Below are 27,793 nucleotides of genomic sequence, written 5' to 3'. Positions count from 1 at the left end.
AAATTTTATCCTTGAAGGTAAAAAAAAAATTGGATTTTTTTTTACCTTCAGGATAAACATTTTTAAGTCATGGAACATCATAGCTATACATCGACGACTATATCTGATAGGGACTTTATTAGCAACTTACCAGTTCGGGGGGTGGTTCTTTCAAGTTATAAAGTGGAAAATCTGACAAGGAGGTGGTGATAGAAAGGACACCAACACCTGCACATGTGAATCCCAGTGCGAGCTCCCTGCCCATTCGGGTGCAGCCCCATGAGGTGGCGGTCAGGGAAGTGTGCTCAGTGGCAGAGCTGGGATTTGTTTTCAGTGGAGAGTAACCTACTCACCTCACCTCAGGACACGTGCGAAAACCAGGAACAAGAAGTAATACACATAAACAGGGTTGTCGCTAAACGGGACCAGACTGGCTCCAGATGCAGAGAACACGTGGCGAGTGTCCTAAGGAGCTGGGGGTTGTGAGGACGCCCGAGGGCAGAGCCTCCTGCACTTCACCTAAATGTGGCCTCACCAAGCGAGGCGAGGGAGGGGTTAGAAGACTCCCCAACATCCCAGCCGACTCACTCCTTCCCCCATCCACGGGCATTGTGTTCTGTCTCCCACTTCTCTCTTTGGGGATGGTTGTGCCTAAGAGTTTTCCAGAGGGTGTTTCTTTGACACGGTGTATGGTGTTTTGGGTACTCACCCAGAAGACCTACCAAGAAAATGTACAGAGATTCTTTTTATTCTGTATCATGTTACAAGAAAACAACAGTGACAGCTGACAAACCATTACGTCTTTCATAATACAGACAAATTACAATTGGGAACAAATATGCAACATGTATTACTCCATTCTCCTTACTATATGTTATTTTGAAGAATAATAGGTTTCTGAATGATGCTAGCACATTTCTTAGGTACCAACCACCGTTAGAAAGTACGCATCTCAGTGTATCTTACAGGGAAAAAAAAAAGATTAAAAAAAAAGTCCACTCCCAACTAGAGAATGTAGATTTTATTTGTGCCTCTAAAATATGCTGCTGTGAGAAGGGAATGAGAATAGGAGATTGCTGATTTTACTTGAGAATTTTTTTTTTTTTTTTTCTTTTTTTGTTGTTTGTTTTTGGTGTATGAGGATTGCAAGGCAGTAACATATGTGGTTTCCTCTGCCTACAAGCCAGTAAGGGAGATAGACATTATGCACAATTCTGCAGCATATTCCTATGTATAGGGGGCAGGCAATAATCTACCCCAGTATGTACAGCCTAAACTTCCTCTTATATAACAAAGATTACAAAAACCAGTCATATTCACAGATGAGTATCTTATAGACACACATGACCGAGGGCATTGATTACACTGGTTGTCATGGATACACCGAGGGAAGGGTGCCCAGAGGCCTCGCTTTCTCTGCAAGCCTGGAGGAGGCACCCCTGGAACTTTTCTCATCACTCTTGCGAGGTAGAAATAGCTTCTCACCGAGTTTCAGTGGGTGGACAGCCACCCCTGCTTTACACCCCGGTGTTTCTGTGCACGGCAAACATACATTTTTTTTCTTCATGTTTTACATAACTTGTATTGTTAAGTCAGCCATACTGCTCCTTTAAGAACATGGACGTGAAGTCCTGCATTTCCTTTTGAAATACTGTGTGTGTATACAGTCCCCATGTTGGTCCAGCTGTTTGAATTCAAGCTACTCCTTCCTATAAAAATAATCTCACAAAACATTCCAGTGCTTTCTCAATGGAACAATAAATCTGCTAATGGACGCATTCTGCGATGATTTTCATGGCTGCCCTCCGCTAGAGACAGTGGGAAGAGAAGGGTGGGTGGGGCGGGGGCGGGGAGAACATGTTTGCAAATGCAAGAGGAAAGGAGGGAGAGGCAAACCAAACGTTGGATGTTCTGTACTGATGGCAAGGAGGGGGAACTAAAAGTTCCTAAACAAGATCTTCGGAGAGGCCCGTCTTCGTAATAAAACACATTAACCTCTGCTGAGGACTAGCCTGTTTCCTCTCCCCAACAGAAGCTGCCTGGGACAGGGACACTATCTCTGAATGACTCTAATATTGCTAATGGAAGTATTTTAACACTAAATATTCTCAAATGTTCAAGTTAGAAAGCTTATTACATGGCAAGACTTAATCATCGGTTGCTCTTGGTTTTAAGTGAGTAAAATATTGTACAAAAGGTATGCCTCTCCCCCAAATGAATAATTCAAGACGAATCACAGGCAAGGCTGTCTTTAATTGCGTGTAAGGTTTCCGTCTCCATATTTTCTGTCAGAAGTCCTAATTTAAATACACAAACCAAAATACCTGTAAAGACTACTAATGAGTTGGAATGTATGAAAGAAGAATGGGAAAGATTTCTGGGTAGCAAATAGTAAATATTCTAGCCTTGAGTAACTTTTATTTCCTTTAACACCAACCAGTAAATAATTCCTCACTTAACACTTAGGAGCTCACAATGAATGCTATCAATACTTCTGAGTACGATGGATTGTGACCTTGATTGGATTATATACTCACATGTCACTCCAGGGACGGGACCATTTTAATGTTTAGGAAGTCTGGGTCCAAGTCCCTAGGTATACTGGGTTTGACTATAGAAAAGCTTTTCTCTTACCCAACTCTCAGAAAGTCTTTGTCAAACTGGCTCACAATTCCTAGACTTGGTCCCCCAAAGTGCGATGCGTTTCAAGTTCTTGGTCTCTCCTCCTTTCTGACTAATAGGAAAACGTAAAACAATGTACAGGAAGTGTTTCCATAGGAACTTGTGTCCTGAGGAGCTAGGTTTCATGCTTCCCATGACTTTCCTCACCACCCCTTGGCCTTGGCCTGAGGATGATCTGGGATCCCGCAGGGAGGCCTGTCCCCCCGGAGACAGCCTCCACCAGACAAAGCTCCACAAGCGCCCCACCCACGCTTCCCTCCATGTCACATCCTCGCCTTCATCCTCCAAGGCCTCCCAACTCCTCCAACAGGGGAAGCCGGCCTTTCTGTTCCCCTCCCCCATCTTTAAAGCATGAGTCCTGTATTGCTTCTAAAACCTGCATTCAAACAGCTTCTTTTCCAGGAGACTGGGTAGAGTCAGGGTCCCTAAGGATGGCTTCCAGTCAGCTTGGAATGTTTTCAACACGTCACTGAAAGGTGCTCTGACGTAAATGAGCCGATTTTTAACTCGGGATCCCTTGGTCACTTGCTTATTGAATGGTAACTAGCAAAGATGGCTTTCAGCGCTCATGCAGCAGATCCGACCCTGTGCACCCAAGTTTCGAATGCTCTGTTCCTCACTCTTTTCTCCACTAAAAGAACACCGCGTGTCAGAGAGAGGATGGAAGCAATAAGATGCTGACGAGACCCAGAACACACGTGAAAAGTCACCTCGAGCTCTGGAGGTTGAAAAGGAAGCAATTTATCCCCGTCTTTGATCTTAACGCTTGATACTTGGTTGTTCCCTTCCAGCCCATTTGGGAAAAACAGTCATGCTATGTGGCTTGAAAATGCTAAGCAGGTTCTGATATCTTATATAAAGGTGTGGTATTTCCAAGAAGAAGAAAAAAAAACCAAAACCCCACACTGGGAAATGTCCTCAAAAGGTAGGCGACAAGGGGCGGGGGGAGCCCACAGCCAGGGACTGAGTTGCCAAACAGTCAGAGAACATGGGTTTGCTTTAGCTAAACATTTCCTTCCTAGTGGTTGCAAAGTGTGCAGTGGTCTCCAGGAAAGCGCACATTGTTTCATGCCACTGTGTGGCTTTCAAGTACAGATATTACTGAAGAAGTGTGAACACCAGATGTGTTGTCTTAATGCATTTAAGACATGGTTGGTAAAAGCATAAAAACCTTCACAGAGACGCTGCGCTGCTGAGGGAAATCAAACAAAATCAAACACAAAAGACTGAAAAGAATACATGCCATGGATCAGTAAGCGAAGCTTAATCTTCACATAGTTCTTGGGAATCACAAGGTATCCAAATGCGTGCAAGGTTTTAAATAAATTGCAGAGAAAGCAGGGTCTTGCCAGCTTCAATTTTCTTGTAAGTGAAATCCACCACAGGGAGTGAAAGGAAACTGATCCATGATTCCCTTCCTCTCGTTGGCCACTTCATTAATGTTTTTTCTTTTTTCTTCCCAGAAAGATGACAACTTAATCCTGAAAAGAGGAAAAGAGAAAATTGTTATATGGAAAAAAAAAATCATACATCATTCATTTTTCTTAAATTACATAAGACATCAAAATTGGTCAGGCCAGAGGGAATCTACCCGTTCTCTCCAAAGCCTACCCCAAGCACATGTGGGCTGTAGCACCAAGGACTTCACCCCTGCATGGCACTGCCTTGACCAAGAGAACAAAAAGTTCCAGTCTTATAGTTGAGGGTGGCATCCTCTGCTCATTTCTCCGGCTTACTATGATGAGTTTTTGGAAGGTTAACCTTCCATCTTTTTTCTTTTAATTGATTTGAGCTGAAATTCATGTAACAACATTAACCATATGAAAGCATTTAGTACATTTACAATGTTTGCAGCCATCACCTCTATCTGCTCCAAAACATTTGTCATCCCCCAAAGAGACCCCATATCCTTTAAACCAGCAGTCACCAGCCTTCCAGACGTCATGGACCACTAGTGGTCCAAGGACCACCGGTTGGCGATCGCTGCACCAAAGGTTTCCTTACAGTCACACCCTTTCTGCCCTTGCCCCAGCTCCTGACGACCACTAATCTGCTATCTGTGTGATGTACTTCCCTGTTCTGGATATTTCATAAAAACAGACCCATACCACATGCAGCCTATTGTGTCTGGCTTCTTCCACTTCACATAATGTTTTTTGTTTTTGTTTTTTTGTTTTGTTTTTAATATATTTCATTGATTTTTTACAGAGAGGAAGGGAGAGAGATAGAGCGCTAGAAACGTCGATGAGAGAGAAACATCGACCAGCTGCCTCTTGCACAACCCCTACCGGGGATGTGCCCACAACCAACCTACATGCCCTTGACCGGAATCGAACCTGGGACCTTTCAGTCCACAGACCAACGCTCTATCCACTGAGCCAAACCGGTTTCGGCACTTTCTTCTTTTTTTAATGGTGAATCATATTCCATTTTATGGATATTCCACATTTTGTTTATCCATTCATGAACTCGGGCACATTTGGGCTTGTTTTTAAATTTTGGCTGCTGCAAATAGTGTTGCTATAGATATGCATATACAAGTATTTGTTTAAATACCTGTTTTCAATTCTGATGGGTAAATACTTAGGAATGAAATTGCTGGGCCATAAGGCAATACTGTATTTAATTTTTTGAGAAGCTGGCAAACTGTTTTTCACGGTGGCTGCATCCTTTTATATTCCCACTGGCAATATACAAATTTTCCAATTTCTCCATACCCTTGCCAACATTTATTATTGCACCACCCCCCCCCCCCCCCCCCGATTATAGACATCCTAGTGGGTAGGAACTGGTATCTCACCACAGTTTTGATTTGTTGCTCTGTAATTATTAATGGTGTTGAGCACCTTTTCATGTGGTTTTTGGTCATTTGTCTATCTTTAGAGAAATATCTAATTCAAGTCCTTGTCCATTTTCAAATTGCCCTTTTGTTAAGTTGTAGGAGCTCTTTAAATATTTGTATTTTGATTTGCAAATGTTTATTGCTTTTTAGTGGATTGCCTTTCACTATGTTGATATTGTTCTTTGATGCACAAGAAATTTTAATTTGGATGAAGTCCAATTTATCCATTTTTTATTTTGTTGCTTATGGTTTTGGTGTCAGATCTAAAAATCCATCACCAAGCCTAAGGCGATAAAGATTTACCACTATGTCTTCTTCTGAGAGTTTATTCCTTATCTTTGGATCTAAAATCCATTTTTAGTTCATTTTGGTATAAGGGGAGAAGAAGGGGTAACATTTTATTCGTAAGAATTCTCTGTCCTCAGTGTCTGAGCCAAATGTAAACAAAAGTCCTTACCTTACGTTTTTGGGAGAAGTGTGGGGTGGAGGGAGGGGCCTGGGGGGAGATGGACAACACATATAGGCCTTTTGCTACCTCAGCTGTTATTTCAAATGGTTGCTGCTGTGGGACAGTTCTCTATGGGGCTCACTTGGCCACCTCTCACCCCTGCCAGGTTGTCCAGAAATGCCTTTATCAAACCTCTCCTTCAAAAAGTCACCACCCTAACAGAAATAATTACATGGAAACTACTGCCTTGGCCCCCATCCCACACCTTGCAAGGAGAGATGTGGTTCTCACATCTTGTTAGAAACCAGAAAAGTTTCATAATATGAGTGAGACTTGATTTGGGCCTTAGAGATGGAACAGGATGTGGACATGTGACAAGGAGAGGTCAGTCACACAAAGGGATCTATCAAAAACAGAGGTTCAGGCCAGAATGGTGTGGCTCAGTAGTTGAGAACTGACTCATAAACCAAGAGGTCACAGGTCCAATTCCCAGTCAGGGCACATGCCTGGGATTGTGGGCTTGATCCCCAGTAGGGGATGTGCAGGAGGCAGCTGATCAATAATTCTCTCTCATCACTGATGTTTCTATCTCTCTCTTCCTCTCCTTTCCTTTCTATGAAATAAATAAAACATATAAAAGAATGCTTTGCTTCTCAGTATATCTGATTTCATGTAACAATAAACTATACTGTCACCATAGTCCATGGCATGTTATTATTCTTGATATTACTTTTTTTTTTTCTTTTTTGGTCAGTGTTTGTCATTGTCTTTGTCCTGATTCTTTAAGTGTAATTTCCAGAAGAATCACATGTACCTAATCGGATAATTACCTTAAGTAATAGTAACTGGATAATAAATGGTTAACAGTGTTATGGATAAGTCCATTTAGTTAGGTTTGAGGTCAGACATTTAATGAAAGTATCCAATAATTAAAATAAAATAAAATAAAATAAGAAAATAAAAGAAAAGAAAAGAAAGGGAGGTGCCAATGAGAGCTAGACCCCCATTCCTGTGAGATGACTCTGCAGCTCAAATTGTGCCAAGTGCCCTGACTGACATCATTCACCAGCAGCATGCGATGTCCCTTCTCCCTCCTTGGGCAACACTGAAATCAGTTCCAGTTTTCAAGGTAGGTGAGTTTACTGCTAGAAAAATTCTTTAAAACCTAAATGCAATCATACATGTGATGGCTTGTGCTGTAGGTGAGAGGAGAGAGGGTATATGACATTCATAGGGAAGTAAAATATAATAGTAATGCAAATCCTTCCCTTACATTTAATAGATTATTAAAGCAGACTGCACACATAATGCAAATGAACAACGAATGTAAATTATAAGCTCAGCTATGTGCACAGCAATTCATAGGTATATAAATCATTAGATTAATGGATGCCATTTTTATCTTGCTTTCTGCTTTTATAGCGTTCTTTCTCTGGAAATGAATGTTTTAAACAAGAAATTGGATTTTATTGATAAAATCCTTATTCAGAAATATCTACATAGAGCTTCTCAGCTATAAATATTAATTAATTGGATCGCTGGTACCCATAATGCAATTTTGTTCTGACCCATGTGCCCTATGAACTAGATATTTTTTGGATTCAATTTTCTTAAAACCAACTGTCAGCATCATGTGATGGAGGAGATGAAAAATGAAAATGAGCAGTCCCGCTGTGCAGGTGGGTGACCTGTGGGAGAGAGTCTGCCTGGTAGGATTTTTACAGAAACCATCAGACACAGACCAATTGATTAGATCATCTCATACCCGCCACCAACTAGGCTCAAGAGACTAATTAGAGAGAGTACTGCCTGCGCAGGCACCCCATTGACACCTAATTTGCTCAGCCAAAGCCTTTGGGGAAAATGTATTATCTCTGCAGCTGCACTTCATGCATTTCTGATTTGAGGCATAAGCAAGGAGTGCTTCATCACTCTTTTGACCAGGCTGAATGTAGAGCCCTTAAGTGCTAAATGCAAGCAAACAGACCCAAATTAAAAATGGGCCAGGCTCTTTCTAATCCCCTTGGTGCTCCCTGTTAAATCTCCGTGGGTCTATACAGAGACACACCCCTACACACACATGAAGTTTACTCGCTGGCGGGATGACACAACCCAGGACCCCAGTTCAGGGTGCTTCTGGGTGATCAGATGGTCTCTCCTCTAGCCTATTTGCCACACTAAGGTATTGTGTTTGTTTTATTATTTTACTTAAATTATTAATTTTTTTTATCCTGCTGCATTGCCCTCCACCAAGTATTTCTTTTTCTATCTGGCCCAATTTCTGCCCCCTCTAAGCCTTCACAGGAGAGACATGATTATTTTGGTTCCAAATTAAAACAACTGTAGGTTTTCCTCCCATCTCTTACATTGTGAACAGGATATTCACCAGAATGTAGGTAGAAACTGATGGTAATCCGCTCATTTCTATTTGAGAGACTTCTTTGTAAAGATGTCTAACAGAGAGTGTAGAGTTACTAAAATCTGATGGAAAGAAGGCTACCTCATGATAGTAAAGACAGCATAGAATTATAAAATAAGTAAGTTCTCTTCCAGAAAACATTGTATGCCATTTGACCAAGTTTAGCTTTTATTCATTTCTAACCTAGAATAAAATTAATTCTACCTTCTTTACTAATATAGAATCCAAATCACTGGTATATCAGGAGGCATTTGAAGAAAGGTATACAACCAATTACATACTTTTTTTAAAAAGTAAATAGGAATGAAAAATCCAGGCAGTATGAAAAAATTAGAGTATCTTAGTGCCAAATCCAGTGGCTATCACAAATGAATTTCCATAATACTGGAATTAAAAAAAAAAATAAACCAGGACCTGCTATGGTGGTATTCTAGAAAGAACCTACTGATTTCATTCCTTTCCACTCACATGTTGGATGAATTACTTTATCCAAGTGTCCTGGTAAATTACAATTCTGCTTTGCAATTTTCACATTTATCTTAATCTTAGTAATTCAGTGAAGATTTTGGGAGATACTTTTAATTGTCTACTTTTTAAAGCAGCATTCAAAACTGGCCTCAATTGGGCAGTGGATAGTCAGAGAAAGCCAGTGGCCATGAGGGTGAATATTTTTCTGAATGTATATGGAGAGTGACTGTAGGGGAGATGTTTGAAAACAGTTAGGAAATCAGAGACTTAACTAATACATACAACCATCTATAAAATTTATTCTGTTTTTGTGGAAAACAAAGTTCAGAAAGCTTCCTTTCCCCAAGTACCATATTAATAAAAGTTCACATGAAAAATAACCAGGGAAAATACAACCTTCCAGGCTGTGCATGTTGGGTTTGATTTTGCTTAAAATACTAAGAAGAACAATCAAACTAATCTTTTGTACTTAATTCATCTTCAAGCAGAGTTGGCGACTGTAGAAAATTAAGTCCTCAAATAAGGTTACTAAACTCAAGCACTTGGGCAAGTCCAACTCTCTCTGAAGTAAAAATATTATGTCTATATACAAATACACACACATATGACATATTCATTTGCATATATACAACACATATACTCAAATTTTATGTGATAAACTTTATATATGAACACTGGAGTCAAAATGACAAGTTTTCAACTTCAAACTGATTTCAAAAAATCTGGGGACAGCTTAATTTCTTCATTTTTTGGGTGAGTTTAATTATGTTTTGATTTGGATGAAATACAGGTTTTCTTTTGGACAAACTGAAATCATTGTTTTCCAGTTATTCTGACATTGCACTAAGCTCCTTTGGCGGGGATGGGGGTAGGGGGTGGGAGGGGGGAAAAAGAATGGGATGAAACAGAAGGAAATAGAAAATTAGCCAAATCTACTTCTGTAACTTCTTTCTGATTTATGATAATTATGCTTCTTCCCCTCAGAACACGTCTTTGAGACCAGCTAGAGAATATTAATTAAAATGAATGCAGAGATAGGAGGCTTTTGTTTTAAGCTTGACAGAAGGTCCATCATTCAAAACAGTCCAAATCCTCTAAGTTGAAAGCAGTTTGGTAACATCCATATGGATGCACAATGCACTAATTGCAGCGACTTTGCACTTTTTAAGCTTCATGCCAAAGTGGTGATCTTAATTAAATTTTTTTAGGCAAAGCTATAAGTCTAGCATTTCAAAACAAAGCATTTCTCACATGAGAAGACTGACTTAACATATCATTTCAATAATCATCATTATCAGCAGACATTTATTGAAATCCCCATTAAAGACCAGGCATTTTATGACATGTAATTAGTGATGGTTGAAAAGAATGCTCTATTTTAATGGTGTGACTATTTGTTAAATCAAATTTATGTAAATGTAAAACTGGTCATTTTTAGACACATGTGGACTTTAAGGATGGCGATTCTGGGAGTACGTCCTGTCTCAGAGAAGGCCAAAAATGTTCAAGGAAAGTACTGATCTATGTCTTCTAAGAATTATTAAGACGGTTAATCTTCTAAAAAGATCACATATATAAAATCATACACACATACATAAATACACTGTAAGGTTTGAAACAGCCCATTGAAATAGTTTGAAAGACAAAGTTAAGACTAGAAAAGCCTTCATCAAACATGGCTTATTCTTTTCAAGGATTTCATATTTGAAGCTTTATTTACTTAGCATACCTTTACAACTGACTGGCTCCCAAGTGAGTATAAGTTAATTAAATAGGATTCTGACACTTTAACCTTCCTGATATATTACAGTTCTACTTAACTGTATTTAAATAAACCAAACACAAAATCATGTAACCCAGCAGCGTGTGCATTTTTTAAAAACTTAAAGCACACACACAAATCTCATAAACACTTCTTAAGTAGTTAGCAGTCAAAGAAACACAAGGGTTCAGTCTGACTTTAATTAAAAGATCTGAAAGGAGATGTGACTTCATTTTTTGGGTGGATTTTTGTTTTTCAAATGAAAACTTGCTAATATTATTATCCAAAATGTTGAGGCCCAGCAACTTTTCATGGTAAGAGTTTTGAATTCGATATATATATAATGACCTACAATTTGAATCTGTCTTATGAACCATCTTATGCAGAATTTGCAAAGCTAAAGCATGCATTTCTGTAGGGTAAATTAGATGGCCTAGGATTATTGGTAAGTAATTGGTAAGTAAAGGGCCTATAGAGAATGGTGTCAGTGTAAACCAAAAGTCTTGTTGGTCACAGGAGAGATCTCTTTCCAATGGGAAAGTTTTGAGTCACCAACGCACAGCAGCCATGCTCAGGAGACCAACACATTTACATGCAAGCTGAAGGGGTGCCTGGAACTGCATGTGCTGTCCATTTACCCCACATGCTTCTTCTTGGCTTGGTTGGGCCACATGCTCTGTCTTGGAATTAACAGTTTATTGCATAATTCTCCCAGATCTTGGCATCCAAATTTGACACCCCCAACTCTTCCATCTAGCTTCTTTCACCTGTAAGTTGTGCTCATATTTTTAGAATTGGTTTTAAACTGCTTTTGTGAGTGCTATGTGCTGGAGACTCAATGTCCTCCCAAATTCATAGGTTGAAATCTACACCCCCATGTGATCATATTTCAAGGTGGAGCCTTTGGGAGGAGATTAGGTCATGAGAGCAGAGCCCACATGAACGGGATTAGTGCTTTTATAAAAGAGATCCCAGCAAGAAGGGGAAGAGGCTCCTCATCCTTTCTTAAATCTGTCAGGGCCTCGTTCTTGGACTTCCCAGCCTCCAGACTGTGATAAATACATTTCTGTTGTTTATAAGCTGCCCAGTGTATAATGCTCTGTTATAGCAGCGCAAACAGACCAAGTTGAATACATTTTAATGGGTCTGCTCTTCATTCTGTTTTTTTTTTTTTTTTTTTTTTTTTTTAACCATAATCTATACAGTAGTTACTGTGGTATTTTACTAAACACAGGTAGGAACACAAATATCATATCATAGCAAGAAATGCTTATTCTTTTAAAAATATATATATATTATTGATTTCAGAGAGGTAGGGAGAGGGAGAGAGAGAGAAATATCAATGATGAGAGAGAACCACCTATTGGTTGCCTTGCTCCCCGGGCATGTGCCCTTGACCAGGATCAAACCTGGGGCCCTTCAGTCCACATGCTGATGCTTTATCCACTGAGCCAAACCAGCTAGGGCAGAAATGTTTATTCTTATGGGACACATTCTGATACCGTCACATGGCAACACGTTTGGACACCACCATACATGTCATAGCACATCATTTCCAGTTGGAAATATCTGCTGCCAGCAAGAAGGGTCCAACAGGCCATCTTGAGGGCAGCCAACACTAGAGAGCCAGCTGAGCTCCCCACCAACTCTTTCCCATGTATCTGCATCACAGTGTGAACAATGCCAACGAACAATCCTCAACAAATGATAAGTCACTGAGTACTGACTCATGGAAGCTAAACCTTTATGCATTCTCCACAAAATTATAATTGGTTATTTTACAGTATTTTGATACTGGTTATCATACTATAACTAGTTTTTTAATACCCAAGATGAGCTCTACTAGATATAATCAGGGAACACGTGCTTCATTAGGAGAAATAAATACTTGCATTGTGTGCTCATTTAGCATTTTCTCCTATCCATCCATTCTCTCATTTAATGAAAACTGCCTGAAAAATAGGACCATGACCTTAAAAAGAGAAGGTATTTTATAAACTGCCTTTTAAAAGGTTCTAATCCTTTCAGCTACTGGTTCGATGCCTCCTGGCAGGCCGGCAGCCAGCCGTATGCTCCAGTCTAACTGCCCACAGCATTCAGTACAGGGGCCTCCGCCTTTCAGGAACCAGGCAGACCATCTATCCCAGTTTTTAGGACGGAGGGGATTTCCAGGATGTGGAACTTTCACTTTTGAAACTGGGGAAAACCAGAATGAGTTGGTCACCCTAACAGAAACAACAGGGTTGATATGTTGTAATTTCCAAGTTTATATGATAAAAAGAGAGCCAGCGAGCTTGGCACTTTACTACGCGAACTAACATACACCGACATTCCAATCTTGAAATGTGCGTCACCAAAGTATTACAAATGCCAAATACCGAGAATGGCAAAGGATTTGTTGGCCAGAAAACGGGAACTGAGCTCACAGCCTTCTCTCCTCTCAACCATTCCATTCACTTATCTCCTTACCTCTGTGTTTTAGACTTTCCTCTGGATGCTTTTTCATTGAAACCATGGTGGATCCAATTCTAGTCTAATGAGGCTGCTGAATTCGAGACTCTCAGCTTATTCTTCCCCACAATTCTCAGTTGCCCCATCAATAAATCTACTTGAATTGACGCCTGTGGAATGGAGGAGGTGGCGAAGGCCACCACTCTCCAATGACAGGAAGTGTCAATGCTGCCTCGAATCTCCGAGGCAAATGATCCCCCAACCCAATGAACAGTGGCAGAGCCAAACCAACAAGTGGCCTGCTTATTTCAATTCAGAAAGTATTTACTGAGCACCTATTTTTCTGTAAAGAACAGCATTTAGGGTAAAAGGGAGGAATAATACAAGGACTGTTAACCTGTTAACCGGGGAGTTCCCTTTTTAATTACGCAACCTGTAATGGGCGCGTACTCTTTGACTAGGACGTGTCAGTACGTCACGCCCGGAGGACGTAATTTCATATTATTATTTTTTTTAAATTTATACTTAATTAAAATAAATGATATATATATTTTTTTCATTTATTTATATATAAAGCACAAAGGAAAATACAAAATTACAAAAAAAATAGAAAAGAATACCAACAAAAAAATGGAAACATTGAATTAAAAAATTATGAATTTTACAAACAATTATAAAGATTACAAAAAATATATACCGTCCCTCTCAGGGCGCAACATATATTTCCAGGACGTATTCATATGTCCTACCCGTTCCCGATATTGTTTACGTTTGGCGTATTTATACGTCCCGCTCGGTTAACAGGTTTTAAAGCAAAATCCTAGTGGCCTGGACCTGGCTTGAACTGGCTCACAAGTGTGGAATGTTACAATTTTCAGGAATTATGCAAGCCGGTTGTTAAACACAGCCCCCCTTGAATGGAAGAAGGTGTTCTACCATGAGCCACAAGACAAGCATGACCAATCAGGGCTTTTCTGCTTTCTGTCTAGAGAGCTGGCTGTTAAATATTTATCAACATGCCACTGCTGTCCTTAAGAGCTTCAAGAGTTTGGGAGGGGAAGCTGGCCTATACATCAACATGGAAAATGGAAGCGTTATCCTAGAGGTACCAATGCAGTGAGGAGGAACTGGCCTTTGAAAGATAAATAGAAGTTTCATGTGTAGAAAGGGAAGAAGGAGGCCAGTGGGGCAGGCCCATCATTGGATAGGGCAGGTGAGGGTGGTGGAGCAAAGCACCTTCCGTGCGATTATGAATTTGGGTTTTGTCTATGTGTAGTGAGGAGGCCTCAGAGGTTGTTGAGCGGCGAGTCCCCAGGTTCTAATCCAAGGGCAGCCACCTACTCTTCACGAAGGTGAAGGCTCAGCTCCTTCTGTGAAGTCGGTAGGTGATGCGTTGTCTTCCTTCAGGATGCTACTGAACTAAGAGAATGCAATGGGTCTTCAAACAGCTGCTGAGATTGCTCACCATCTGCCAGGTGTGTCACACGTATCATCGAAAGGTCTTTTTCTGTCCATGAGAAACAGCCAGCGTGTCCTGGGCTCACCATGACACAGAAACTAAACTTCCTCCCAAGGACTGCAGTGTTCAAACTGTGGCCCGGGAGGGGAAATGGGACATTTGCATGCACCATATTCCGTAGATAACAAAGAGTTTGTTCATGTGTGTCTTCATATTTGTCTATGCATTTAAAAGGCAAATGAGAAAAAAAATAGGCACTAACTCCTACCTCTACTCCTTACGCTGCTGTCCTTTATAACTCGAACATGATTTACTGTTTTTGATTAGCACGCTACCTCAGGCAGGCTTTAAATTGCAGCCTTCATAGTTATGAAATACTGTCAAGTCTTTTAAAAGGCAACTGCAATGAATTAGAGAACGTCATCGCTACCCTCTTGTTTTGATTCACTGTGGTTGCACGATGTGGACGAGGAGTTTCAGCTCATTAAAAATGTGAGGCCTGTAATGTCTAATGAATAAGACAGTCACATCAACGTAATTGGTTTCCTCCTGGTATAAAACAATGAAAGTGCCAACAGCTCAGTGGTTTCGTGGCAGAGCAAAGAACAGTGGTTGCAGGCCTGGGGTCAATCACTTCCACTGGCAACAGAGCTGGAGAAAGCAGCCACGGTAGCCAGCATGCACCAAGCTCCTGGGGTTAAGCGATGCTTCACGCTTTTTTCGTGTCCACTTTGCGCCAGCTGAAACAAAAGCGCCACGGGGATTAGGGGTGCTGAGATCTTACTGTGAGAGGCAGAGCAATCCCCTTTCGCCTTGCGCCACACCAGAACCCACACACGAGGTGGTAAGCCAGGAATGTGACATCCTCTCTCCCACACCTGTGAACAGGAGCGCCTCCCAGAAAGCTCTTATTTCCTCTTCACTCAGATGCTAAAGAACAAAGTCATGTCTCGTCTGGGTTCTGCTGTTTGCTTTCCAGTCTGTTGGCATTAAAATTGCACCCTAAGCACCTAACACGTCTCATGATGCTCTGTTAAGTTCTTTTCAAAAGCGGGGACTTTGAACACGGGGGTCATTTGGGAGAAAAAAAACAACAACACAGATCTAGTGACTTAGTTGCTTGTTATCATGGGGGGCGGGGGAAGTCCCCAGAGCTCCATCTTAAACATAACTAAATAGAATGTATATTGCATGAAGTATACAAACATGAAACAAACAAGCCAAACTAAATAGCCCAATCTGCTCCTATAAGCTGTTTTGGATTTGTTCCTTTTGCAATTCTTAGATTTTAGTGGCTCTGCATGAGATGCTATGAACAATAAGCCAGAACCTGAGATGCTGACATGGAAAGGCTCTTTGTTTTCTAATTACTGAGCTTTTTAGTGTTAAGGTTTATATCATTCTCATAATCAATTATTGAGTACCTTGGTCCAGTCAGGATACAAAACTGCTTGTGCTTGGATTAACATGGTAAAGTTAACTCTCATCTCTCTCAGCCCTTCCTTATTAGGAAAAAAATCTAACAGGTTAATTTTTAGGGACTGACGTACATCTGGTAAAATGTAAAGAACAGAGCAAATCTTTTTTTAGCTCCATGGGATATAGTATGCTTAAGACTGCCAACATACTAGAGATGGGCGATTCAGATAAGACATATCTGAAGCAGATAGGGTAGAAGGGAATTACTAAGATTAATGGTGTGAAATCAAGCAAAGAAATATTTAGAGGGACTAGAAAGCAACTGATGGCAAGAAGACCTTTATGGTGGAACAATCTCCAAATGAAACTGTGCAAACACTACCCAATCTGGAAATAAGATGCAGCCATGGTCACGGTCTGGAGTACTATCACAGTACAGTAATATTACAGCAATCCCTCTTGACCATAAGATCTTTGCACTTGAAATTTGAATACAGTTCCTGACTTTTCATGGTTCAACTTACGATGTTTTTGAATTTACCATGGTGTGAAATCGACACACATTCATTAAAAACTGTACTTTGAATTTTGATCTTTTCCAGGCTAGCTCTACTTGGCATCATACTTTCTTGTGATGCGGGGTGGCAGCAGCAGCAAGATGATTTTGTCCAACTGAAGGCCAATGTAAGTATTCTAAGCATGTTTAAGGTAGGCTAGGCCAGTGGTCGGCAAACTGCGGCTCGAGAGCCACACGCAGCTCTTTGGCTCCTTGAATGTGGCTCTTCCACAAAATACCATGGCCTGGGCGAGTTTATTTTGAATAAGTGGTGTTAGAAGAAGTTTAAGTTAAAAAAATTTGGCTCTCAAAAGAAATTTCAATCGTTGTACTGTTGATATTTGGCTCTGTTGACTAATGAGTTACCCGACCACTGGGCTAGGCCAAACTATTTAGTAGAGGAGATTAGGTGTATCAAATGCAGTTTCAACTTACGATATTTTCAACTCATGAGAGGTTTATCGAGATGTAGCCCCATCATGAATCAAGGGGCATCTGTATATGAGGATATTTTTCTATGCAGTAAATAATTGCCTCCGAATTAACTCAATAAATAAGTTATAAAACCAACTCCCATTCACTACTTTTGACACTATTCTGTATGCTGTAACATATACAGTTGTAAGTACTTTAAATGTTATGGTCATATATTACCCTAACATTTTATTAACATTTTCAACTATATAGGAAAACAACAAAAAAAAATTGTCCAGTAAACATCCATATCCCCACTACATAGATTCTTCAATTAAAATTATGTAATGTTTGCTTTGTAACTTATCTATTCATCTGCCTATCTTTCCATCCACCCATTAATTCATCCTATTATCTTGAATCATTTCAAAGTAAATTGCAGAAATGAGCACACTTCACCCCTGAACATATATATCACTAATTAGAAGCTAATGTGGATTTATGTTTTTAGGTAGATTTTACTTAGACTAAAATGCACAAATGTTAAGTGCATCATTTGATGAGTTTTTAATAGTATTATATAGGAAATGTTGGATTGTTATGTAATAGGAGGGATCAGTTTTAATTCAGAATCTGAAAATATTTTCCTACTCTTACCAATTCCTCAGTGGGTAAAACACTGATAAATACAACTACCAATGAAAAAAACAGGCACAGAACTCTCAGACTATGATCATTCTTAACTATTTTTGAGTAACTGCTAAACTTGAGAATCAGATGAATACCAAGGAATCCTCTCCAGAACACTTCATGTATATAACCACATGCAGATTTTTTTCATACAATTTCAGTGGGTTAACAAACCTTCTGAATTCCATGAATAGACCCATAGACCCAGGGCAAGAACCTCAGGATTAGCATATTAGATGCTGAAGCATCAAGCAGTATTTCTATCATCCAGCCATAATTTCAGAGCATACTTCAGAGAAAAGACCTTTTCCATAGATGTATTTAAGGTAATTCCTTTCTAACAAGCAGCACAATCTAAAAAACTCGCCTGCTAAGGAGGGAAAAGGCTTATGAGATTTCCCACAACCTCCCTCAATAAGACAAAACACACACAAAAAACCCAAATCTCATCTAGTCTATACACCATGTTTCCCTCAAGAAAGGTGGAATCTGGATCATCCTATCTGATGAAGGCAACTGCCAAGAGGAGAAGCATAAATGGGTGCTGTGGATCCCTAGACAGGGATCTAAGTGGATGAGCTCAGAGTATGAGGAGCTGATAAAAAATTATTTCCCCCAAACACAGTCCTTTATTCTTCCCTCCTTTCCTTCTCTATTAGAGTCATCAGTGACGTACACACATTTTTTCAGGATAAAGGATAAATGGAAACTAATTCCATAGTACCCATTCTTACTAATTATATTAAATGCCATTAATAAATACTTTATTTCATGTGCTATCTTCCTTATTTTATTGTTTTGAATAAGAAAATTATTATGAGGGCTTCTCATAGCTTTGCCAATGACCCTGAACTCTTCTTTTCCCTTTTGAGATAAAAACAGTATCAGCCAAGAATTTGCAATTGTTTTTTTTAATATGCCCATCCAAGTTTACCTTGACAGAGGGGTCAGATATCTCTTCTGAGGCAGGTATTTTATCTTATGGTTGAGAAAGCTGAAACTATTTGTGAAGTATTTCCCATTTCTATTCTCTGGACAAAGCTTTCTCTTATCATTAATAGTGTTTCTTCCTGTCATCAGAAGACCAAGTCATGGACTTCCATGCCTGCTCCCCATGGGTGGATATGGCTTCTATGGTCTTACTTTGGTTCTGTCATTTCAGAGTTGTGTTGTGCCAGAACTCGGCCTGTAAACTTGGCATTGTGATGATTCTGCTCATTTCCATCTTGCTTAAATTTTATTTACATGTTTATCCTGTTCATCCCAGGCACAAGAATTGCTTGTGCCTTCCTTGCTAGGGGACAGCTACATCTGGTTACACAGTGTCTCTCTGTGACCTGGCTTGATAGCACCGAGACCCCCAGGACTGCAAATCTTCTGGAGCCAGTTAAGAAGGGAAAAGGAAAATGTAAAGTCAGAGATGAATCATGATCCCTCAGTTTTATTCCAATCAGCACCAGGTTGCCATAGCAACCACACTGCCTTGCTCCTTCCACTGATCTGCCTGCAGGTTTGGGTGCTGAAGGGAATTTGCACAGATTTGCTGCAGTTCTTGGTTCACATTAATTTTATTCTTAAACACCTTAATTTTATACCATTTCTTCTCTTGAGCAATAATTAAAGAAACAAAAAGTTGCCAAACAAAATATACATGTGTTTTGACCAGTTTCCGCCTGATCAAATGCAAAAGACCATCCCTCATTTGCCCTTCTCGAGGCTTCTTATTTCCATTTCCCTGATCTGCTTCTTTCTCAACACATTGACACACATATACACACCTACACCATTTGAATGTCAGTCGATATTTTCGAAGAAATATTCTGAAGAGGAATTCTGAACATATAGATATAAGATCCTAAGCCTCTTGTAGACTTGCAATCCTACAATTAAACCAAAATAGCGGAAGTTTAGGGAAAGACTGGACTTGGCGTAATGAAACCTAAACCTTTTTTATTTGACATGCCTTCCTTTTAAATACAAAGGGAGGTTCATGCCCTTACATTTTAAGCACCAAGCAAACAGGATGCTCTTTAGAGAGTCTGAGGGAAGAGAGGAATGGGAAACCCTGCCATGATCGTTTTGTGGCTGGTGAAGCCTAATGGCCATGGTGTTGCCAACCCTGGGTCAGTAAGTGATGGTCCACAGCAAAGGAGCACCAGGCTGCACACAGGCCCAAACAAACACACAAATGCTGACAGAGGCCAGGCACTAGGGGCACTACCAGCAGCTGAGAACAAAGACTGCATCAAGTGTCTTTGAAGTCCTTTGTGTGGGGCAAGCATCCAGCATCTGATGGTGTGCACAGGATACTGCGGAAGCATCTACCTAGGTTGTGGTCTGAAACCCTCTTTGAGCTAGAAGGTGGGGTTTGGTTTCTAGTTGCACATGGGATTGAGCTGTTTCACTTTGGCACCATCCGTTCCTTCACTTTCTTTTCTTACTCAAGTTCTCAATCTACCTTCCTTACCATGCTTGACACCCAACAAGGCTCCCGTTTTTGTCGCCACAGACTTGTTATCCTCCCTTGGAAATCTTTCTTGCATATCTCTGGGATCAAAGAAAACAAGGAATCGCTTTTCACCCTGCCCTGGAAATGCTTTACACTATCTCTAGTGTTCCCAAACATTTCTAGGGTGGCCATTTGTACTATTCACTAATTTCCAGCTCTCTGCTTTCTGGACCTCAGATGGAATGTCCTTCCCAGCTTCCTCAGAAGTTAGGTATGGCCATTCGACCTGCTCTGACCGATCAGCACTTTCACGTGACTGCTTTAAGGGCCAGGACTCATCTCTGTGTCCTTGTCCCCTGCCAAGGTGACTGAGGAAGCATGGGTGGAGATGCAGCCTGTTAACCTGTGTCACTGAGCGGAGTCCCCCAGCGACTCACAGGGGATAAAAAGTGTGAGCAAGAAATACACATTTATCGTATTAAGCCTTAGCGAACAAAACCCAGTCTATCCTGAGTGATATAATGCCAATCAATGTCTAATTTGAGTCAGAGATACTTGCATAAAAACTCTAACTTACCTACTCTTCAAAGTAATCCTAGTGGGGTAGTTGGTTTTGCCATTCTTTATTCCAATAAGGAAAATGAAGGGTGGTGGAGAGTACACATAAGTAAAATTCAAGTAATAATAATGCTTGAAATATAAGCATGAAATGTCAGGTATATCCAAAAGGATCTGGAAAGATACATACCAGCTGCTAACAGTAGTTACCTTTGGGAAGGAGATCGAGATTTTCTGCAGAGTAGAAACTTTCAAGTTTTATTAGTTAGTGTTATGTGTTATTTGGACACTTTCCAATAAGAATGCATTGGTTAATTATTTGTGTAATTAACACACACACACACATAATGTGACACATAACTGCTGACTCCATAATTGGGGCTTGGTGAGATACTAATAATTGACAATTGCAATGAAAAACTATTTGGTACTGGGATTAATCAGCATTGTTTAAAGCTTTGCTAAATATCCTTATACTTAAGGGAAAATTGTTCAGAAAATGAAGGAAGAAGTAAAATGTGTTTCATGCTATGCATTGTATATTTAAATAGAATTATTTTGTGATTTTTTTTGGTAATGATATCTATTCAAGGCACTAATGATAATTGAAATGATAAAGAGGAAAGAGATATGATATCAAATTAGAAAGTAGTGATAAAATGAAGATGATTATGACAATGACATATTGGTGGCTGTTGAGAAGTAAAATATTAGAGGAATATGTACTAATGGAAAGTGGTTGTATTTAGTGAGTGAGATTGTGGGCTATATTCTCCTCACACACTGTAATTATTTTTGAATTTGTGTATTGAACATGTTATTTCTGTAATCAGAAAAAGGTTAAGTATTGAATTTTAAAAATGTCGTAAAAGTGGAAGTTCTGGGGATGAACATCACTAAAAACTAGAGCTGGGGAAGGTGGTGGAACTAAGCTGAAGGAGGGGTAGAATTGGGTAAGGAAAGGGCAATAGCTTTCTAATTAGTTTTTTTTTAAAATTTTTTATTTCAAGCACCACCACTTACTTTCACTGGGCTCTGAGGGTGGAGATGCATTTGTCTATTTACTACTGAGTCTCCAGGGTCTAGAATGCGGTGTGGGATATACTCTGAGTGGCCAGATTATTATGATCTCTGAACGCATAATATTCTGTCCATTCAGTGTATATCCTATACAATAAAAGGCTGATATGCAAATTGTCCCCTCTGCCAGGAGTTCCACCAGCAGGCAGGCTGGCCAACCGCCCATGTCTCATCCCACTGGCCAGGCTGGCCAGACACCGCACATGCATGAATTCATGCACCAGGCCTCTAATATAAATATAAATATAAATATAAATATAAATATAAATATAAATATAAATATAAATACACACACACACACACACACACACACTCTGAGTGGCCAGATTATTATGCATTCAGAGATCATAATAATCTGGCCCTCAGTGTAAAAGTGCTCAGTAAACATTAACTGAATCCATAAAAGAATATTTGTTGCTAGAATCCTTTTCCTAAAATACATATGAGAACCAGGGCTACCATTTGCAACATACAGTATATGTGCTTTTATGCAAATTAGAAAAAGATGTGCCCTTCTCCTAGGTTATGTCCCCTTCTCCTAGAACTTGTGGCCGGGAGAGTCAATCATTTGTTCGCTCGTGACTTATCCCAACCCTGCTGCCCTGGCCAACCTCCTTTCTGATGGCCACACCCCCAAATGCACACAAGATAAAATCCATGCTCCTGGGACTGGCAATCCATGCTCTTCTCAACCTGACCTCAACTTTCCTGTCCCATGATACCATTTCCTACACCTTCTCTATCCGTAAGCCTTAGTAAGACTATGCTCCCATGTGTTGGCTCCCACTACTGCCTTCATCCAACCCATTCCATGCTTCTAAGCCAAATACCCATTTAATAAAGATAAGTCCTTCACATCCTAACTTTGCTCTCAAGGACTGTCCAGGAACCACTCCTTGTCCCCTTCAGAATTTCCTCTATCTGACTCTTGATTCCTTCCTCATTTGAAGTTCTAACCCTGTACATGGGATTTAAATGTGGATATGAATGCTAGGTAAGGCACACAAGCTATTGGCTCTCATCTTTCCCTTCCTTTGGTCTGGCCTTGGCCCGTGTTGATATTTCCCTGGCCCTTTTGGATGAAATCATCAGCCTGACTTCTCAGGTGGCGTCAGCAATCACATTCTTTTCTCTACACTTACCTGGTGCATTGTACAAACCTTTATAAAACCTGGAACATATCATATTATACTGTGTCATTATGTATTTCTTACATTAGACTTTAAGAGCTTCTAATGGATGGAGCCATATCTTATTCTGAGGTGCTTAGCAATGTGTCTGGCATATAGCAGGTGCCCAATGAATTTGTATGGAGAAAGGGAATATATAAGACATGAACACAGAATCTGGCTGAGTAGAGAAAGTGGAACTTCAATAGATCCTAGTAGGATGGAGTTAGAGTGTAAAAGGCCTTGATATTCAAACAGAAGAGGCTAGACTCATAGCGGAAAAAATAAGGGGTCACTTCAGATCTCTGAGAAGGGCAATGAAGTGGTGCAAGCAGCATTTTGGAAGACTTATCATGTGTCATCGTAGGGGGAAGGAGAACAAGCAAGAGCCTCTGGTCAGAGCAAACACTCAATAGATGATTGTTGTTTGATTGATTGAGCCTGAAGAAACTCACACAGAAACACAGGTATGAGGTGAGAGAAAGAAGAAGAGAGAAGAAATTCAAGAAACTGTTCAAAACAAAGATGGCAGGTCTTGGTGCTGGCAGTTGCTCAATTGGTTACAGTATCGTCCGTCCCTATGCCAAGGTTGCAGGTTTGATCCCTGGTCAGGACACATACAAGAATCAACAAATGAATGCATAAATTAGAAACAAATCGATATTTCTCTCTCTCTCCCTCTCCGCTCTCCCTGAAAGACAAATAAATAAATTAATTAATTAAAAAAAAAAAAAGATGGGCAGGTCTTGGAGGCTGGTAGTAATGCAGATGAAAGGAAACTTCCAGCCACTGTGGGACCAAGATGCAGAGAAAAACTGAGAGGGGTAGCTGATTTGGAGGGGGAGAAGAACTCAGCTTTGACTCTAATGAGTCACAGTGGCTGGTGCTCACATGTGCTTATGTGACTATATATTGTAGTAAGGCACGTCTTGAGATACACCCTATGAGAAGCCCTCCCTTCCACAGTGCACTACTCCTGCCCCGGTGTAGTTTTCAGCCAACAAAAACAAAATTACTCATAAAATGAATGGAAACAATCTGCCTTTGAATCATATATCCCGTAGCTTGATTAGATCCTTTAGAACCAACTAAGCATTAGAAGTTTGCAGCGTGAATCTCAGAGCTGGTGTTTACTCTCCGTGTGTAAACAGATATGCCCTGGAAAGCTACACTTCAGCCGGGCTAATGAATGCACGCTTTCCCTCGCTGGTGCAAAATTTATTCCTCAACATTTTCAAAGAAATAGGAGCTGGTAAAATGTTAATAAAAACTGAATCTCTGGGTAATCTCTCTCAATGTAAAGTTAGGTTTTCTAACACAATTTTTTTATATTTGTACAGGTTTTTTTTTTTAAGTGCTTTCCATCAAATTGTGGGGTTTTTTTTGGTTTTTTTTGTTTGTTTGTTTTTGTTTTTTTGTCTCTCAAATTCTCCTAAGAGAAGGCATGGCAGGTGGTGCAATCCCCACTTTAAAGGTATTTCCTGATATAAACTAAAACATTAAGGGACCAGCCAGGTGATTGAGGTTGTAAGGGCTAGAGCCAGGTTTCATTATGGGTCAAAGTTCTCTCCACTCCACTAACCTCTGCCCCCTAAATGCCTGAGTACAAAAGCATGAAAATAGGTTTTAGCCATAGAAATAGATGAGAGCAATCTGGGCAGAGGCCGCAGATAACGGGGCACTAGGGTTGTACTCATAGACCCTAACTTGTCCTCCTTCAGGCACTCAGTCCTGTAGACAGTGGATGGCCAAGACCACAGGAGATGGTTCACTCCTATCTCCAATCCTTCCCGGCTTCCCAGCCAGATTGGAATTTGCTGCCCAAAATCACAGACCCGATTCTGGGTTGATGTGAGTGAGCGATGGATGCTTGGCCTTCCCTGCAGGTAGGATTACCTATGCTCTGACCTCCAAAAATGATCTTATGAGAAACGGGTTCTCTCGTTTGTCTTAATAGTTTATTCTCTTGTCCTAGCTACATCCTGTAGCCTCATACCAAAACCAAGACTCATCCCCAGGCACAGTGACAACAGCCTCATTACCAAAGGGATCCTCTCATTGTAGAAGTTACAAATGAGCAAACAAGCCATTCAACTCACCCATCATTCTACTTGGCCAAGAGAGAAACATTGGTGATATTTAACTTACACTTTTCTGTCTTCTTTCTATGCATATCTGAGTATATTTCTGTTAGTGAAATGGGATTGTACGATTCACAGCTGTTTTGCAATCTGCTTCTTTCACTTAGTAACAGGCAGAGAACATATTTAAATATGTCATTAAGTATTAACGACTATTTAATAGCTACAACATAAACTGCGTTATTATTTAAACTTCTCATCACAACAAAAGTAAGCTCCTTGAAGGCAGGAGTGAAGTGAATTTGGAATGCGTTTTGCATTCCAGGCATCTAGCAGAGCCTCTTTCATGATAAATGTTGATGAAATTTGCTCAAAGGGCATGTCTGATGGAGTTAATCACACGGTTGTGCTTTGGCAACTCAGCTGACAAGGGGAATCTGAAGATTGTGGATCCAATTACATAGTTAAGCCAACATCCATCAGCTCCTGGTATGTGAGTGCATAAAAAAATTCAGAGCTAGAGAGCTGTATACTTAATGACAATGTTGGATGTCATTGATTTCTCAGCTATGTAGTTGCAATTCCAAATAAGAACACTGAACTCTTGCCCCAGCTTCTTTCATGCTAGATCAGCAGTGAGGACAGGAATTAATAAAGTTGGGAAGAGAAGTCATGTGCTTACATAAGAAACCCAGTAAATGTTGTACCCACTGGAGATTAGCAAGGGCCTTTGGCTCAGGCCCAACTACAGGGATTTGCAGAAGTCCTGTGTCCTGGGTGACTACTTATTAGTCTTTGGATAATATAAGTTGTTTGCATAACTAGGAGGAAAGTAATTTTGCCTACTTATCCATTTATAACACTAAAAGTAACATGGAAAACAACCCTTTTTTAAGGTATAAGGGATAAATATTCTAAACATTTATTTGACATTTCTAGGATTGCAATCTGATCACTTTAATAATCATCAACCTTTTTTGCTTGACTACTTCTTAAATATTTTAGTTAAACTATGTACTCTGTGTATTTTAACGTTGAAATAGGATACTTTTATCATAAATTTAAATAGTTACAAAGGATGTAATGTTTGGCTTACTGAAAATATTGACATTTTAAAATAAAGATTTTATGTAATTCTTTAAACTCCATCCACTAGCCAATGGAACCCACTGGAACATTTCTAAGCAAGGAGCAACTGATCAGATTGGTGTTTTGGAAGGTAAGCTCTCTTAGCAGTGAGGAAAATGGTGTAGGTAAGGGACATCAGCAGGAATAAGGAGCAGAGAAAAAAGTTAGGAAGCAAATAAGGGATAAAGAGGGCCTGGACAAGGTTAGAAGACAATGGGGAGTGTAGAAGAGAAAATGGATTTTGAGATACAGTTTAGAAGGGATTGACGTCTTGGCTCATTCAATGTCTGGTTCAGAGACAGGGCAAGTCAGGGAGGGTACTAAGTTCTTTAGTTTGGGCAATTGTATTGATGGTGATATAATTCATGGATAGCAATGGGAATGCAGAATCTTCCCCTGTTGGCAGCTCTCAAGGTCTCACTCATGTTTGTTTCTGCACCACTTACCACATATTACTGAATAATAAATTTATCAGTGTAGCCCTAGCCAGTTGGCTCAGTGGATAGCACATTGGCCTGCGGACTAAAGGGACCTGTTCAATTCTGGTCAAGAGCACATGCCAGGTTGTAGGCTCTATCCCCAGTAGGGGGAGTGCAGGAGGCAGCCAATCATTGATTCTCATCACTGATGTTTCTATCTCTCTCTGCCTCTCCCTTCCTTTCTGAAATCAATAAAAATATATTGAAATAAATAAACAAATATAAGTTTATCAGTGTATTTGGCCTCATTGACTCTAAGTTCAATAATAAGATGGTAACTCTAGACAGAATTTAATATTGTTTTATGATAAAATTTGTGCACTGCACACAACTAACCCTTAATAAAACAACAATCTAAATTCTAGTACAATTATTGAAAATACTAGCACACTTTTTTTAAAAAACAAAATATATTTTTAAGACTAAATATATTATCTAATCAGAAATGCAATAGTCATGGATTTAAAATTAAGCAGTTTCACCTAAAATTATTCAGTACATACCAAGAAAGTTAATTCCATGTGCCATTATTTGCCCATGTTAAAAGAGACTATAAAATGGCATTTTAAAAAAGATTTATTTAAAAATTTATTCCATTTACTCAAAAAAGCATCTTTTAGTTCATATGACAACACTAGTTATGGTAGTCATGAAGATAAAGTCTGCTTCAGTTGGAAAACCACATTTATAAATAAAAGAGTTCTGGAGATGGATGGTTGAATAAAATACCACTGAACTGTACACTTAAAGTTAGTTAAGATAAGCTTTATATTCCATGTATTTTACTATAATGAAAAAATTGGATTGGCAAGCCAGGAATTAAAAAACAAGTTTTTATAAAAATTATTTGGTTATAATATAATCACTTAAAATCATGTTTCCCTTTTTAGTGGGTTTATTCTTCATTGTAAAAAATAAAATTTAAAAGCAAACTAAAGTTACTTTTAACAAATCAATTTTCACTAAAGTCAAATGATTTAGTTATATGTCTCCACTTAACAACTGTCTTCCTATATGGACAGTGCCACGTTACCTACTATTGTGGTCTTTAAACAACTTTAAATATTATTTTAACATTAGAAACCTGCAACTTAAGAATGCACATTGTCTATTACATGCACATTAATTTCTGCCGTTTTCAGCACTAAAGGATATATTCTGATGCAGTGGAATCTCTCATGATGCTGAAACATTAAACTACTTAAAAGCAAAGGTTTTCCTCTGCCTATAAAATATGTTTTTATTTATTTTTAAGTCTTT

At 39.6% G+C, this 27,793-nt stretch overlaps 1 protein-coding gene across 2 annotated transcripts in view; it reads right to left on the bottom strand.

The window, feature by feature from the left end:
• Positions 1 to 711: 711 nt before the first annotated feature.
• CDK14 (cyclin dependent kinase 14) overlaps positions 712 to 27,793 on the bottom strand; it is a 487,128-nt gene continuing 460,046 nt past the window's right edge. For both annotated transcript variants that reach the window (XM_084897427.1, XM_084897428.1), the window contains one exon: positions 712 to 4,142. The gene's annotated coding sequence lies outside the window, so the exon portion shown is untranslated. The remainder of the gene's footprint in view (positions 4,143 to 27,793) is intronic.

The sequence above is a fragment of the Pipistrellus hanaki genome (assembly GCF_964339955.1).
Source record: "Pipistrellus hanaki genome assembly, chromosome: 10".
Taxonomy (NCBI): Eukaryota; Metazoa; Chordata; class Mammalia; order Chiroptera; family Vespertilionidae; genus Pipistrellus; species Pipistrellus hanaki.
Note: the sequence above shows the minus strand (reverse complement) of the source record. Positions and strands in the feature narration are given on the sequence as shown.